Raw genomic sequence first — 12876 nt, forward strand, 5'->3', positions numbered from 1 at the left:
CAGATATAGCCAGGGTGTGTGTTCTTTCCCCAGCATCCAGGAGGAGGGAGCCTCAAAGAATGGACGCCCCTAAAAACATCTTGCTGGCCTGGGGTTTGTGCGCCTGATTTCAGTGCTCCTTGGTTTGCTGTGGTCTCTCTCCCATCAGGCTGTCTCCTCCTGCTTTGGGGGTTGTTGTGAGGCTCCCCAGAGACTGATGGATTGGAGCAATACCTCACTCTCTGGCCCCAGCAAGTCTGCTCACTACTGCCCCTGCCCCCTCTCCCATTCCCCTGTCACCCCAAGCAGGGAGGGCCTCGGCCTCACTCTCCAGGGCATCTGTTGGTGACCATGGGGCATGGTGACTTGAACATAGCAAAAGCCTGACCTTTCACAGTTAGAGGAATGCTAAAGCTGCCTTGTGCTCCCCTTGATCTGTGGGCCTTGGAAGGTACTCACACTAGTTCGGCAGGCTGTGGCCATCTGACAAAGGTACCTGTAGGAAGAGGCAGGAGTGGGGGCCAGAGGTATTGAATGAGTCCATTCCCTGAAATGCCATCTCTGTCTTTTGCACACAAATTTGTGTCACTCCATAGAAAACTTGCCCAGCCTTAAATTACTCCCATCCAGAATAGGACCAGTGATCAAACCAAGATACGGGGAGGAGACTAACAGTCATATTTTAAGGGCTGAAGCCAAATCCCTTTCTTTTTAAAAACAATTTTTTTTAACGTTTATTTATTTTTGAGACAGAGAGAGACAGAGCATGAACGGGGGAGGGTCAGAGAGAGAGGGAGACACAGAATCTGAAACAGGCTCCAGGCTCTGAGCGGTCAGCACAGAGTCCGTCGCGGGGCTCGAACTCACGGACCGCGAGATCGTGATCTGAGCCGAAGTCGGCCGCCCAACCGACTGAGCCACCCAGGTGCCCCCCAAATCCCTTTCTTATCAAACTGTGGGGTCAGCTGGACCTGGCTGGGAACCAAAGATGGCCTTAGAAAAGCAAGGAAAGCACTTAGAGCAATGCAAGCCACAGCTCCTGAGGGCATCTAGGAATCACAGGTAGCCAATCTGGTTTCCAAGGGAAATGCAGGAACTCAAGAGGACCAGATCGGTGTGGAAACAGGTTAGACTCAAGGAAGCTGGGATGGGAGCTGCATGTTCAACTCTAGCACCTGGCCTCTGCTCTCCCAGGGAGCCCATCAGTAATGCTGGTGGCCATGGTGTCATTGGTCTGCAGCCAGATAGTATGGGGGATAGGCAACATTGCTCTGTGCGTTTGGAAGTGACCTGCATAGTTACTGCCTCATGCCTCAAGAAACATTAGCTGAGTTTCAATTCTGTTACTGCTATAGATTCAAAGCTGACTAAAACTCAAATGTCCTCTATCTATCCAAAGGCAGGGGAATGAACATATAAGCTCATTTTTTTGAGAATATACAGAATATACAGAATATTTTTATTCTAGAGAATTTCAAACATACACAGAGTAGAATAAATAATTGAATGACACTCCACGTATACATCTCCTATTTTTAATAGTTACCACCATAATACCAAAAGATGTTACCTACCTTCCCCTATATACTGTCCTCTCAGGCAACCTTGACTTCATATCACATCATCTCTAAATAGTCAAGTACATCTCTAGGTGACAGTGACTTTTAAAAACATAACCACAGTACCAATAATGAACAATGATTCCTTAGTATCATCAAATATGAAATTAGTATTCAAGTTTTCTTGATTGTCCTAGAAGTATGTGTGTTTCTGAACTGTTACTTTGTCTGAATTAGTATCCAAACAAGCTGAAACCTATATAAATACTTCATGGTAAGCCCTATAACAGAGGTGTGGACATTTGTGGCTGAGATCATCAGGAAGTGCTCCCTGGATTTGCCCCCAGTGGGATTTGCAGATGGTTACGAGCACGGGCTTCAGGATTCCAGCTGTGGGATCCTGAGCAAGCAGACCTCTCGGAGTCTCAGCTCCTCATCTACATAACCCATAGCCTTGTTGTAAATGTTAAATGAAATATTCCACGTATGATGCTTGGGCTCCTCTGGCAGCAGAGTGGAGGGGCAGGCCCGGGAGGAGGGAGGCCAGGCCTGAAGTCATAACAAGAGCCCTGCAAGGAGACAGTGATGCCCTGAACCAACCATTAAATGCAGGAATGGAGAAGAAATGTTGCTGAAGCAGTCTGGACAACAGTATGTGCTCAATAAATTCTGAATATAATTATAATAACAATAATTAAAGCAAAGAAGGGGATGTTTAGATCTGTAAATTGTAGCCTGGTGCAAAGTAAAGAAGAGGTAATGTATATTTTCAGGCAGAGATAATAAACAGCTTTATCTAAAGGCAATAATTGGAAATCTGGCATTGATAAATGGTGAGAAGGCCCATGAGTTGGGGGTGTCAGGAGATGAGACTGGTCACATAGGTTTCGGCCAGGCCATCTATGAAGGATTTTGTGGAAAGAGCTAAAGAGTTGGGGCTTAATCTTGCAGGCATGAGGTGGGGGGGCAGGCAGAGGTCCATGAGGGGAGAAATGGTCTTGGATTCCTCTGGCAGCAGAGTGAAGGGACAGGGAAGGAGGAGGCCAGGCCTGAAGTCATAGCAAGAGCCCTGCAAGGAGACAGTGATGCCCTGAACCAACCCGTAAATACAGGGATGGAGAAGGAACATTGCTGAGGCAGTCTGGGCAAGATTTAGTGAAAGATTAAATGTTGGCAGGTAAGGAGAGAGGGAGAATTTAAGAACTAACCCAGAATTTCCAGCTTAGCTACCAGCTAGAAAGTGATGCCTCTGACTGCGATTACAAACACTGAAGTCTGAGCAAGTTTCAGTGATGGGAATAATGAATTCTGCTTGGGATGCATGCCATAAGAGCTGCCTGCAGGACACGCAGGTAAGACTTTGCTCTTACTTCTACATCTTCAAACGCCTGAGGAATCACTTAGAAGGAAAATTGAGGAGGGAAGCTTACTCCTGGTATGTCTCCCCTGCCTGATCTAGATCTTGCTAGGAAATCTGACAGCTCCTTGCACTGAATGGATTCCAGGAGGGACTGATGGCCTTTCAAAGGCCACATCTTAAATGCAGTGCTGATGGCAAGTGAACGAAACCCAGACCGATTTATTTAAAATGTATCTGGTTGCTGGACAATGTGGTTTTGACAGAGACAAAGGACCATAGAGTCCACCAAGCTACAAGTCTTGAATGTCCAAACCCTTTGATGATCTGATGACCCTAATCAAGCAACTCGTAATTTTATCTCCCCTTCCTACATTTCCACATTTCCCATCCTCAGCTCAGACCAAAATGGCCTAGCACGAGGCAAAATATTTTGCTTGGGATACGGACTGATTTTTCTAAAGCAAGTGTCCAAATGTAAAATGATTATTTTAGGAAGAGAAGGAACTCCCTGTCATTGAAGGCTGGTTGGCCATTCAAGAAGGGGTATTTGGAAAGGGGGTTGATGCTTTGAGTTGGTGGTGCCGTAGAGGACAGATCCGATGACTCCGGAGGGTGCTCTTTGTTGTGAAACCAAACCTATCAGAGTTGGTTTAGGGGTTGGTATAAAAAGTAAGTTCAAATTCCTTGACATGCCTCCCATCAAGTGGTAAGGTTTATGTTCTCTCCTCTTGTGCCTGGGGAGTTGTGACCATTTCAACAAGCAGAATTTTGAGGTAGTGACATGATGTGGCATCTGAGCTCAGGTCATAAAAGACCATGTAGGATACATTCTACTCTCTGATAACATTTTTATCTGAATTCTGCCTCTTAGAATTCCTCTATTACTCAGTGAGGAAGCTTGAGTCACATAGCGAAGATATATGTGGGTGTGCCGGTCAACACTCCCAGTCCAGCCCAAACTTTGAGTCTTCCCAACCCAGGTGTCAAGCAGGGGAGTGCAGAAGCTTCCAAGTGAGCCCCTAGCTCTTCAGATCATCCCCAGCCAATATGGTCTTCCAAGCTGGGGCGCCATATGTCAGAGAGCAGTGCCCTGCCACAGTTCCTGATCCACAGAATCTGAGAGCAAAAGAAAATGATTGTTGTTCTATGTCGCTGTGTTTTGGGGTGGTTGATTAAGTAGCAACAGGAAGTAGAATAGCATGTGAACGGTTCTGAGCAATGGGACACAAGCGGTAATTCACTGGGGAGTTTGTGGGAAAGGTTTTCCTGTCATAAGAAGGGAGAGTGGTTTGAAAAAAAAATGCTTCTTTCTTCCCACCTTTCATGATGTTGGGAAGCTTGATGTTTGAAGAACTACAGCCATCCTGAGACCATGTGAGCGAAGTCAGGAGAGTGGTAGGCCCTAACAGTGTTTAGCTGGGGATCACCTTCTTTGCGTTTTTCATTTGTAAAATAGTATATATACTTCGTGTTTAAGCCACTTGTGTTTAGGTTCTCTATTACTCACTGGCTGAATTGATGACCTTTAAAAACCTTTCCAACTCAGACCTCTTGTTCCATTGCATTTCAGCTCTGTTGTTATTCCAAAATGCTGTTCTGTCCCAATTCTTCAGAACTCTGTATACTCTTCAAGGATTATTGCCTTTGTGAAGAGTTCTGCATTCATTTCCCTAGACAAGTGATCTATGTTTATTATGGCATCCCATGATCTAATTCATATATTTGCCTGTACATTTTTATACATTTTTCTCTCTTACTAATTGATATCAACAACACTGAATCATCCAATACAGCATATTTCTTCATTTATTCAAGTGTTTATTTTATGTCCCTCATATGTTTGGTAAGTTTTTTGCAGATAGGTTATTTATATCTTTTTCTGGGTTTTATACAGATAAATATTTTTAATTGCTTTTGTTGTTGTTGTTTGTTGTCCTCTCTCACGGGTGTCATTCTTCAAGTCTTCAAGATTTATTCTTTTTCATACTAGTTATATTTAATGAGTGGCTATTATATGTTGGAGTTAAATCCCTTGTATTTCCTGTTACTACAGGAAACAATAATAATTGGTAATGTTTTTGAGCATTTACCATATTAATATTAGGCATATCCTATTTGCCTTAGATGAGTTAGTGCCTCGAACCCACACAACACTCTGAGAAAGGTATCGTTACATCTTAATTCATTTTACACATAAGAAAACTGAGAAAGGGAAAATTTGAGTAAGTTGTTGGTGGCCGCATCACTAGTAATCAGCAGAACTGGTGATCAAACTCAGAGGTCTAGCTCTCGAGCCTATGTTCCTAACCAATGGACTATAGTGCTTAAATGGACTTGGGATTACATTTTAGGGTAAGAGAAAGAGATTACATAAATGCAAGAGTGAACTATTTGAAGATGGTTGTGGTAAATGTAGTAAAGGGAAAGTACGAGGTCTTATGAGTATCTGATAATCTCACTTACCTGGCCTGGGAAGGATGAGAAAGATCTCCCAAACGAAGTGGCATTTCAGTTGTGACATGAAGGATGACCAGGAAACAATCAGGCAAAGGTGTCAGGAGGGGAGCATTTCAGATGGAGTCACCAGTATGTGGGAGGATCTTGAGGATTCTGAGAGCTCTGGGATGGCTACACATCCCAAGTAGTTGGAGACAGCAGAGGGAACAAAAGGAAAACACACCTGATAAGGCTAGAGAGGTTGAGCCTCATGAGTCTCCTGAGGATGTAGACTTTCTCTTAGGAGCAGTGGGAGACAATTGATGAATTAGAAGAGGCAATGATATATTTGGCTAATGAATAGGAGGTGGTGTGGAGGGTGGCAAGAGAGGAAGTGCATGAGTTGGCTATTTTGTGACTCCAGGAGTCTGCTAATGAATGTAGAGATGGTCAGCTGTAGTTAGACTTTAGGTATAATTTTTTTCAAGTAAAATATAAAAACCTTGATGATGGCTCATGGGTAAGGGATGATGGAGAAAGTTGTATCAGGGATGACATTCATGGCTTTTGTTCCCCTAACTATTTGTGATTGGTGCCATTTGCTAAGTTGTGAAATAAGCTGAGGAAGAAGATGCATTTGTTCAACATTCTTAGCAAGTATTTGTTTGTTAGTTAGTTAATTAATTAATTAACTAATTGTTTTAATATGAAATTTATTGTCAAATTGGTTTCCATACAACACACAGTGCTCATCCCAACAGGTGCCCTCCTCAATGCCCATCACCCACTTTCCCCTCCCTCCCACCCGCATCAACCCTCAGTTTATTCTCAGTTTTTAAGAGTCTCTTTGGTTTGCCTCCCTCCCTCTGTAACTTTCCCCCCCCTTCCCTCCCCCATGGTCTTCTGTTAAGTTTCTCAGGGTCCACAGAGGAGTGAAAACATATGGTATCTGTCTTTCTCTGCCTGACTTATTTCACTTAGCATAACACTCTCCGGTTCCATCCACGTTGCTACAAAAGGCCATATTTCATTCTTTCTCATTGCCAAGTAGTACTCCACTGTATACATAAACCACAACTTCTTTATCCATTCATCAGTTGATGGACATTTAGGCTCTTAATTGCTGTTTTTTTTTTTAAATTTACATCCAAGTTAGTTAGCATATAGTGCACTAATGATTTCGGGAGTAGAATCTAGTGATTCATCCCCTGCATATAATAACCAGGGTTCATCCCAACAAGTGTCCTCCTTAATGGTCCTTGCCTATTTAGCCCATGCCCCCACCCATAGCCCCTCCAGCAAACCTCAGTTTGTTCTCTATACTTAAGTCTCTTATGTTTTGTCCCCCTCCCTGTTTTTATACTATTTTTGCTTCCCTTCCCTTATGTTCATCTGTTTTCTATGTTAAATTTCTCATATGCATGAAATCATATGGTATTTGTCTTTCTCTGACTGATTTTGTTAGCATAATACCCTCTAGTTCCATCCACGTAGTTGCAAATGGCAAGATTTCATTGTTTCCTATTGCTGAGTAATACTCCCTTGTATATCTATACCACATCTTCTTTATCCATTAATCTGTTGATGGACATTTGGGCTCTTTCCGTACTTTGGCTATTGTCAATAGCACTTCTATAAATATTGGGATGCGTGTGCCCCTTTGAAACAGCACACCTGTATCCCTTGGATAAATACCTAGTAGTGCAATTGCTGGGTCATAGGATAGTTCTGTTTTTAATTTTTTGAGGAAACTCCATACTGTTTTTCAGAGTGACTGCACCAGTTTGCATTCCCACCAGCGGTGCAAAGGAGATCCTCTTTCTCCACATCCTTGCCAACATCTGTCATTGCCTGAGTAATTAATGTTAGCCATTCTGACAGGTGGGAGGTGGTGTCTCATTCTGGTGGTGTCTCATTGATTTCTCTGATCGTGGGTGATGTTGAGCATATTTTCATGTGTCTGTTAGTCATCTGGATATCTTCTTTGGAAACGTGTCTATTTATGTCTTTTGCCCATTTCTTTACTGGATTATTTGTTTTTTGGGTGTTGAGTTTGATAAGTTCTTTTTTTTTAACCTTTATTTATTTTTGACACAGAGAGAGAGAGACAGAGCATGAACGGGGGAGGGTCAGAGAGAAGGAGACACAGAATCTGAAACAGGCTCCAGGCTCTGAGCCGTTCAGCACAGAGCCTGACGTGGGGCTCGAACTCAGACCGCGAGATCACGACCTGAGCTGAAGTCGGACGCTTAACCGACTGAGCCACCCAGGCGCCCCTGATAAGTTCTTTATAGATTTTGGATACTAACCCTTTATCTGATATGTCATTTGCAAATATCTTCTTCCATTCCATCAGTTGCCTGTTAGTTTTGCTGATTGTTTCCTTTTCTGGGCAGAAGCTTTTTATCTTGATGAGGTCCCAATAGTTCATTTTTGCTTTTGTTTCCCTTGTCGCCAGAAACAGGTTCAGTAAGAAGTTGCTGCAGCAGTAGTCAAAGAGGTTTTTGCCCACTTTCTCCTCTAGGATTTTGATGACTTCTTGTCTTATGTTTAGGTCTTTATTCCATTTTGAATTTATTTTTGTGTATAGTGAAAGAAAGTGGTCCAGATTCATTTTTTTGCATGTCACTGTCCAGTTTTTCCAAAACCATTTGGAAAGACTGTCTTTTTCCCATTGGATATTCTTTCCTGCTTTGTCAAAGATTAGTTGGCCATACATTTATGGGTCCATTTCTGGGTTCTTTATTCTGTTCCATTGATTTGAATGTTGGTTTTTGTGATAGCACCATACTGTCTTGATGATTACAGCTTTGTAATACAGCTTGAAGTCTGGAATTGTGATGCCTCCAGCTTTGTTTTTCTTTTTCAAGATTGCTTTGGCTATTCGGGGTCTTTTGTGGTTCCATACAAATTGTAAGATTGTTTGTTCTAGGTCTGTGAAGAATGCTGGTGTTATTTTGATAGGGATTGCATTGAATGTATAGATTGCTTTGGGTAGTATCAACATTTTAACAATATTTGTTCTTCCAATCCATGAGCATGGGATATTTTTCCCTTTTTTTTGTGTCTTCTTTAGTTTCTTTAATAAGCTTTCTATAGTTTTCAGTGTATAGATTTTTCACCTCTTTGGTTAGGTTTATTCCTAGGTATTTTATGATTTTTGGTGCAATTGTAAATGCAATTGTAAATTTATTCCTTGATTCTCTTTCTGCTTCTTCATAATTGGTGTATAGAAATGCAACTGATTTCTGTGCATTTATTTTTTATCCTGCAACTTTGCTGAATTCATGAATCAGTTCAAGTAGCTTTTTGGTGGAATCTTTTTGGATTTCCTTATAGAGTATCATGTCATCTGAGAAGAATGAAAGTTTGACTTCCTCCTTGCTGATTTGGGTGCCTTTTAATTCTTTGTGTTTTCTGATTGCTGGGGCTAGGACTTCCAATACTATGTTGAATAACAGTGGCAAGAGTGGACATCGCTGTCATGTTCCTGACCTTAGGGGGAATACTCTCAGTTTTTCCCCATTGAGGATGATATTAGCGGTGAGTCTTCTGTATATGGCTTTTATGATATTAGCAAGCATCTATTAAGCACCTACTCTATTTGAGAAATTTTAGTAGACATTAGGAAAACAGCTAAAAACAAAGTCAATATTCTCCCTGCTCTCATGGAGTTTACATTCACCCAGGTGAAGGGAGAATTAAAACTAATCACGGCTAATTAATTTAAATAGTAAAAAATAAATCAAGATGTTAAGGAAGCTAGGGAAGCTTATACTTGGAGGCCTAACTTGGTCACGGAGGGTAAAATTCATTTTGCTGTGTGGAGAGTGGACTTGGTGGGGGGTGAGGACACTGGATGTTGGGAGAACAATTGAGAACATCTTGCACAGTGAAAGTTCAGAGTGTCATTGTTAGAAATGGGAAGACATGGATGAATCTGAGAGCTATTTGGTTTGTAAAGTTGACATGAATTGCGAGGAAAAGGGAAGTGTCCAGAATATCTACAAAGTTTTATAGTGGAGCAGTTGAACGCATGTTAGTGCCAAAGGGATACTGCAGGAGGAGAAAACTTTAGGGAAAATACTGTTTCAAGTCCTTGTTAAATAACCAAGTAGAGAGGGCTGTTTATTGGTGTCTGGACTTATGAGAGTTTCAGGCTGCAAATATAAGTGGGGGGTACACAAATGGAAGGCACTTAAAATGAAAGGAGCAGATAAAGTCCTCTATGAAAATAGAGAGGAAGAAGAAAAGAAAATTCCAGAGGAAATCTAACATTTAAAGACTGGAATTAAATGGTAAATTTTAAGTTATGTGAATTTTCCTTCAATAATTAAAAAAAAAAAACCCTCAATCACAAAGACTAGTACTATGAGAAATATCCAGTCAAGAAGCCTGAAAATAGTGGCCAGAGAGATTGGAGTAAGGTGCCCTGCAAGTCAAGGAAAGAAGGTATTTCCACACAGAGTCAGTGGCCAATTGGACCTCATATGGATGGAAGGCCAATAAAGATGAAAGCTATAAAGAAAATGTCCAAAGAATGTGTATGTCTTATTTATCTTATTGTTTGTATTCTATATCTTGTTCCTAGAATAGTGTTTGGCACTGATAGTGGGGGTGTTCAATATTTGCTTGTTGAAAGAATAAAATGAAAATATCAGAGCCATTTAGCTTCTTAGTAGACATGGAGCACAGCTAAGAATGGTGTAAATATCAAGTAGAAGGTAAGGAGATGGAACCAGGGCTTGTAGCCAAATCTTTAAAGAAGTTTGGCTTGGAAATAGAGGAACAAGGCATCTGCTGGAAGGAGGCTGTGAGGTCCAAGTTGGGGATATTAAAAAAAACAAACAAAAAGTTAGGGAAAAAATGTGTTCTAATGCAATTGGAAAAAATTCAGTAGAGTGGAAAGAGGAAGATGCATGTGAAAAGAGGGAGAATCACTGTGGTAGGTTCTTGAAGGAGCAGGATGGTTGCATGGGGATTGACATTTTCCAGGAAGGGTTGTCTTTTTACTGTAACAAGAAGAAAGAAGGAGAATATGGGAACCAATGTGAGTATGTTGGTACATTTGGAGGTGGAAAGTGGAAGAAGTTATGGTCTGATATTATCTATGAAGAATAAGCCAAGATCATCATCAGAGAGGGCAGTGGGGAGAGGAAGTCAGAGTTTTCAGGACCCTGAGAATTTGTATTCCCTGAGAGGTGAAAAAAGCCCAGCTGAACAGGATTGAGGGCTCCCTTGAGGTTAATGGACAGGTTTGTATCATGATAACAGTCTGTGGAGATTGTGTGTTCACTAGCCTGTGCTAATGACCTTTGATCAACTTAACAATATTTATGGAGTACCTACTGTGTGTCTCTGTGGTAGAATCTAGGAAGGACAAAACATAACCACAGTGTAGACATTGTCCTTGTGACACTTAATGATCAGTGGGGGAGACACACATTCATAAAGAAACCACACAGAAAGGTGTCAAATTCAACTGTGATAAGTGCCTTAAAGAAGTGGAGCCAGAACTTCTAGAATGGTGGAGTGAGGATCTCTATAAATCTGTTCCTCTATAAAAGCAGCAAAGACAACAGAAAAATTGTCAAAATCAACTTTTGCAGAACTTTGGAAATTAACCAAAGGCTAGAAAGGATCTAAAGAAAATTTATTTGAGAAAAATGACTGAATCTCAGTAAGAACAGTGAACTCTGTGGCATGGTACCCTGCCCTATTCCCAACTCTCTTCCCCCAGATTAACAGTGGCCTTAAAAACTAGAGGCTTTGGAACCATAGTAGCTATGAAAACCAGAGGCACTAGTAGCCACTGGAAGGGCCACACTGAGTTGGACTCCTCAAAAGCCCCATCCCCAGAGAACTGCCACTATGTGAACTGTTTGCCATTTCCCTGGAAAAGACTCTTGTATCTTGAGCCTCTTCTGTGTTTTTTTTTTAATTGAAATCTAACTCATGTACCATACAATTCACCTATTTTAAAGCGTAGAATTCAATAGGTTTTAGTATTTTCAGAGTTGTGTAATCCAATGTTAGAACAAAAGACCCCAAAACCAAAATCACCCCTCAAAGAAATACTATACCCATTCACAGTCACATCCCATTCTTACCCCTCTCCTCCCCAGGCCCATGCAAACAATAATCTACTTTCCATCTTTATAGGTTTGACTATTCTGGGAATTCATATAGATGGAATCCTACAAGCTGTGAGGTGATCAGTTGTGACTGGCATCTTTCACATGAAATAATCAAGGTGAATTCATTGACTAACTCCTGGTCACAGAGATCTTATGTTTTCCTCTAAGACTTTTGTAGCTTGAGCTTTTATATTTAGGTCTGTGATCCATTTTGAGTTGTTTTGTATATGGTTGTGACATAGGGGTTCGAATTCACTCTTTTTAATGTGGATATCCAGTTACTGAGAAGACTGTTATAACCCCCATTGAATCATCTTGGCACTTTGTCATGCATCAGTTGACCTTAAGTCTCAAGTCTCAATTCTATTCCATTGATTTACTATTTATCCTTAAGTCAGTACCACATTGTCTTGATTACTGTGGCTTTTTAGAAAGTACTAAAGATCAGGAAATTTGAATATTCCAATTGTATTCTTTTTTTTTTTTTCAAGATTGTTTTGGCTATTCTAAGTTCCAGAGCTGAAATAGAACACAAAGACAGGGTCTGGGGATAAGGAGGAACAATAGTTTTATTACTCTGCCAGGCAAAAGAGGCTGCAGCAGGGCTAATGTCTTCAAGACTGTAGACCTGCCTGGGGTAAAAGACGGAGGGGTTTTATAGGAAAATACAGGATCTGGGTGGTTTTGGTAAGCATCTGGCATGTGCTGCCAGCCGTGGTCGTCGTGTCTTCAACGTGATGTCCTGACTAGTGCTGGCACTGGCCATCCGAGTCTCGTTACTAAGTATATACATTGAGGTCAGTGAGATGTCAATATCAATACTGAGTTCCTGGAACAAAGGATTCTGTAAAAAAAACAAGTCAAGGGGAGAGGGAAGCTTCAAGAATGAGGAACGGAAAAATGTGCTCGTTTAAAATCAAGCCTTGCTGAAGCACTAGTGTGTCCATCTTAATTTCTATATTTAAGTTTCTATAGCGGTTTCCCTTGCATTTCCATATGAATTTTAGGATCGGATTGTCAATTTATGCAGCCAAAAAAAAAGGGCGGCTACAATTTCAATAGGTGTCATATCAAATCTATGGTTTGATTTGGGAGGGTCATCACTTAGCACTATTAAGCCTTCATGCATGAATGTGAAAGGTCATTCCTCTTATTTTGACCTTCTTTAATTTCTTTTAAACAATATTTTGAAGTTTTCAGGGTACAAGTCTTGCACTTCTTTTGTTAAATGCATTCCTATGTATTTTTCGTCTATAATATGTACTAAGTAATATCCTTTTTTTCTGCCAGTGTAAGTAGAATTATTTTCTTAATTTCATTTTCAGATTATTCATAGCTATTGTACAGAGATGCTATTGAGCCTTTTATGTTGATCTTGATTCCACAACCTTGCCGATTTGTCTTT

This window comes from Leopardus geoffroyi, chromosome D2, assembly GCF_018350155.1.
Source record: "Leopardus geoffroyi isolate Oge1 chromosome D2, O.geoffroyi_Oge1_pat1.0, whole genome shotgun sequence".
In the NCBI taxonomy this organism is placed as follows: Eukaryota; Metazoa; Chordata; class Mammalia; order Carnivora; family Felidae; genus Leopardus; species Leopardus geoffroyi.